Genomic DNA, 5,113 nt, shown 5'->3' with positions numbered 1-5,113 from the left:
CCATCTCTAATAAAAATACAAAAGTAGCCAGGTGTGATGGCACATGCCTGTAATCCCAGCTACTCAGGAGGCTGAGGCAGGAGAATCACTTGAATCCGGGAAGCAGAGGTTGTGGTGAGCTGAGATCGCACCATTGCACTCCAGCCTGGGCAACAAGAGTGAAACTCTGTCTCAAAAAACAAACACAAAAAAATTGTGGTAAAATACAGATAACATAACATTTACCTTCTTAATCATTAAAAAAAATTGTCCCAAATACATCAGACAAATATTAAATCTCTTGATGATTCAGTCTGCTGAACTATGCAACTATCATAGTACCCTTTTAACCATTTTTAAGCATACAGTTCAGTAGTGTTTAGTGTGTTCACATGGTTGTGCAATGAATCCCCAGAACTCTTTTCATTTACCCAAACTAAAACTTGATACGCATTAAACAATAATTTCTCATTCCCTCCTATCTCCAGCCCTCAGCAACCACCTTCTCAAACTATTTTTTTCTCAACTGTAAAATAGGGACAGTATTCCAAAAGGATTGTTATGAGACTTAAATGAGTTAAGTGTCATGGACTAAATGTTTATGTCCCCCCAAAATTCAGATGTTGAAATCCTAACCTTCATTGTGATGGTATGAGGAGATGAGCCTTTGGGAGGGGATTAGGTCCTGAGGATGAAGCCCTCATGAAAGGGATTAGTGCCCTTATAAAAGAGTCCCCAAAGAGCTCTCTAGTTCTCTTTGTGCCATGTGAAGCTACAAGGAGAAATCGGTAGTCTGCAACCAGGAAGAGGACCCTCCCCAGAACCCACACCTGATCTATTTCTAACCTCCAGCACTGTGAGAAGTAAATTTCTGTTGTTTATAAGCTACCCAGTCTATGGTACTTTGTTATACACCCCAAACTGACTAAGACAATAATGTATGCAAATTGCTTGCTATAGTGCTTCATACACAATTTAAGTGCTCAGTAAATGTTAGATATTATTATTTGTGATTCTGTCTTAATGATTTTTTTGAAAACACCATGAATTAACATGGGTGAAATTGGGTATACAAACACAAATAAAGGCTATAATTAGAGAAAGATGAGTATGAAGGAAGTGAGCAACAAGAGACCGTATGTGGAAGAGGAAAGAGGAGGATGAATACTCTTATGGTCTTATCATGGAGACAAGGAGTTAGAATGCAGGTCCTGATATACCTTGGCTTGATTGGTGGCTATATATGAGCCTTAATTTCCACTTGCTTATTTCCTGTGGGTAGGGGCTTAAGAGACCTGGGCAATTTTCCATTTGTCTGATGCAGAGGTGGCACATAGCAGTGGGTTTTTGTTTAGCTTAATGTAAAGCATGTTATTTAAAAAGTGAATTAGTCTTCAACCTTTATTGATTGGGATTTTCACATAAAAATCTGTATTTCAGGCTTCATTCACTTGGAAGATCTGCTAAAAATTGGTCCTCATTTAATTGAGGCAACAATTGGCTGGACTGTGTAGATGATTTCATCTCAGCCCATATCACTCAATTATGTTACCTGCTTAGCCTCTGAGGAAGGTGGTCTGTAAGGTTAATCAGGCAACTTATTTTTTTCATATAATCAAACTCATATTCCCAATATATGATCATGACCACTATCGTGACACATACTGACAATTCTACCTTTTCTAGGAAACTTGATATCCTGACTACAAACGTGTCTATAGATTATGTTCTCCCAAGTTTGTACCTTCAAGAACTGTGAAAGGTCTAAGATTTTTTTTTTTTTAACTTTTATTTTAAGTTCACAGGTACATGTGCTGGATATACAGGTTTGTTACATAAGTAAACTTGTGTCATGGGGGTTTGTTGTACAGTTATTTCCTCACCCAGCTATTAAGCCTAGTCTCCATTGGTAATTTTTCCTAATCTCCTTCCTCCTCCCAACCTCCACCCTCCTATAAGCCCCCGTGTGTGTTGTTCCCCTCTATGTATCCATGTGTTCTCATCATTTAGCTCCCACTTATAGGTGGAAGCATTTGGAATTTGGTTTTCTGTTCCTACATTAATTTGCTAAGGATAATGGCCTCTGGCTCCATCCATGTCCCTGCAAAGGACATGTTTTCATTCTTTTTTATGGCTGCATAGTATTCCACGGTGTATATGTACCACATTTTCTTTATCCAGTCCATAAGATTTTACTCATAAACAAGCAAGTTAGCTTAGCACAGTTTTATAGATGCTAGTGAAGACATGAGACTCTGGGGTTGGAGACATAGGATAAGGACAGTTCATTCCTCACAGCAATAGCAGTAGCCAGAGCATCAGCATTTGTGCTGCTTCCCTAAGCCTAATTCTTATAGGGCAACACAAAGAGGATCAGATGACACCTGCACATATGTGGGTTGCATTATAGGAGTGGGACCCTAAGTTTAGGGAACTCAAATCTTTTATAATGGTCAGTAAGCATACTTGACCTTTGCTCTAGAGCAAGCTTTTCCAGCACACAGCCCATGGGCCGCATGCGGCCTGGGACAGCTTTGAATGTGGCCCAACACAAGTTTCTAAACTTTCTTAAAACTTGAGGTTTTTTTGTGATTTTTTTTTTTCTTAGCTCATCAGCTGTGGTTAGTGTTAGCGTATTTTACGTGTGGCCCAAGACAATTCTTCTTTTTCCAATGTGGCCCAGGGAAGTTGAAAGATTGGACACCCCTGCTCTACAGGGAGATATTATCTTTGTTATAATGGGACAATGAATAAACCTGCCCTTTGCTCTGAAGGGAGACATTACTTCTCTCTTCTAAGGCTGTTTGCTATATAAATATTCTGGAAAAGTTAGTCTGGAACAAAGGCAGTCAGTGTCTCTGCTTGTAAGATGTGTGGAAACACCAAAGAGCTCTGGAGAATTGTCTCCCAATATGCACCCAGCACCGTTTGTCCTGTCAACTTTACCTTCACTTTAGAACAAGTTTGCACTTACTAAAAAGGGAATCCCTGTTTCTTTACTCTCACACTTAACTCTGATACCAATGTGTGAAAGGTTTTTCAACACCAACCAATGCTTCAACTCTCTGCATACCAACTAGGTATCTTACAATTAAATTCTGACATTAACTACCTGGAGTTAGTGCAGACACTATAGGTCGAATGCTCAGCCCCACAAAACTGCCCCCACTTCAGATGCCAGTCACAAGAAATGGGTCCCCAGATGACCCACACTTCTACCCAACTTGACTACATATTGAAGTTTCCCACGGGTTCAATAATTTGCTATGGGCTGGGCGTGGTGGGTCACGCCTATAATCCCAGCACTTTGGGAGGCCGAGGTGGGTGGATCACTTGAAGTCAGGAGTTCAAGACCAGCCTGGCCAGCATGGTGAGACTCCATCTCTACTAAAAATACGAAAAAATTAGCCGGGCGTGGTGGCATGCACCTGTAGTCCCAGTTACTCAAGAGGATGAGGCAGGAGAATCGCTTGAACCCGGGAGGTTGCAGTGAGCAGAGATCATGCCACTGCACTCCAGACTGGGCTACAGAGTGAGACTCCATCTCAAAAGATAATAATAATAATAATTTGCTATGACAGAGTGAGACTCCATCTCAAATAGTAATAATAATTATTTGCTATGACAGCTCACTGAACTCAAGGAACCACTTACATTTACCAGTTTATTATAAAGGATATAACAAAGGATACAGATGAACAGCCAGTTGAAGGGGTACACAGGGTGAGATCTGGAAGAAACAGAGTAGAGGAGCTTCTGTCCCAGTGGGAGTTGGGGTATGCCACCTTCCCAGCATGTGGATATGTTCACCAATCCAGGAGCTCTCTGAGCCATATACTTTAGGTATTTTAATGGAGGCTTCGTCATGTACGCATGATTGATTATTAACTCAATCTCCACGCCCTCTCCACTCCCCAGAGGATGGGGGTAAGGCTGAAGGTTCCAAACATCTAATCATGGCTTGGTTTTTCTGGTCACCAGTCCCATCCAGGAACTCACCAAGAGTCACCTCATTAGATCAAAAGATACTCCTATCACCCAGGAAATTCCAAGGGCCTTAGGACCTTCGTGTCAGGAACCAGGATCAAAGACCAAATATTGGAACAAAGGAAACACCTAGCACCCCATGGCTCAGGAAATTACAAGGGTTTTAGAAGCTCTGTGCCAGGAACCAGGGGCAGAGACTTTATTTATTTATTTATTTATTTATTTATTTATTTATTTTATTGAGACGAGGTCTTGCTCTGGAGTGCAGTGGCACGATCTTGGCTCACTGCAACCTCCTCCCCCCAGGCTCAGGCAATCCTCCCACCACAGCCTCCCTAGTAGTTAGGATCACGGGGATGTGCCACCACACCCATCTAATTTTTGTGCTTTTAGTAGAGACAGGGTTTCATCATGTTGCCCAGGCTGGTCTTGAACTTCTGAGCTCAAGTGATCCACCCTCCTCAGCCTCCCAAAGTGCTGGTATTACAGGCGTGAGCCACCATGCCCAGCCTATTTATTTATTTTTGTGCCACACTAACCCAAAGGAAACAAACAGGGAATGTTATGGATGAAGTATACTGGGTATTCATTTGCTTATTAAGCAAATATTTATTACACACTTACGATGATAAGAGATGTGCTAGGCCCCAGAAATACAAACTTGAAAACAACCCACTCTTTCCCTTCAAGGTGCTCATAATCTAGTTTGTAAGTCAGGCAAGTAAATTGGTAATTACAGCACAGTGTAACAGATGCTATCTGTGGGCAAAGGAAGTCCCGGGGTGAAGGGAAAGAGAGAAAGGTGGTTTCCAGGAGGAGGGCTTACTTCATCAAAACCATGAAAGAGGAGTAGTAGTTAAGGGGAATGAGAAGTGGGGAGAATTAGCCCAGGATGTCAGGCAAGAGAGGAGAAAGAGGGAAGTTATGAATTGGCGGACTGTGATGAGAAATTTGGATTTACAGGAGAGCAATGTGGGAATAGCCCTGGAGGCAGAGAGACCAGTTAAGAGGCTTTTGCAAGAGTCTAGACATGAGATGGTGCTTGGTTGAAATAAGAAAGTGGCAACAGAAATGAAGGGAAGAGAACACAGCTGAGTGATATCAAAGAGGTATAGAATTGATCGGACTTGGTAATGAACTGGATGAG

At 41.8% G+C, this 5,113-nt stretch overlaps 1 non-coding gene across 1 annotated transcript; it reads right to left on the bottom strand.

Annotated features, from left to right (window-relative positions):
* Window positions 1-253: 253 nt before the first annotated feature.
* On the bottom strand, window positions 254-321 carry LOC115833458. The gene has a single exon (XR_004028888.1). It is a non-coding gene; the product is annotated as a small nucleolar RNA SNORD77 (small nucleolar RNA).
* Between the last annotated feature and the right edge of the window lie 4,792 nt (window positions 322-5,113).

This window comes from Nomascus leucogenys, chromosome X, assembly GCF_006542625.1.
Source record: "Nomascus leucogenys isolate Asia chromosome X, Asia_NLE_v1, whole genome shotgun sequence".
Classification (NCBI taxonomy): domain Eukaryota; kingdom Metazoa; phylum Chordata; class Mammalia; order Primates; family Hylobatidae; genus Nomascus; species Nomascus leucogenys.
This window is presented reverse-complemented; position numbering and strand designations above follow the sequence as displayed.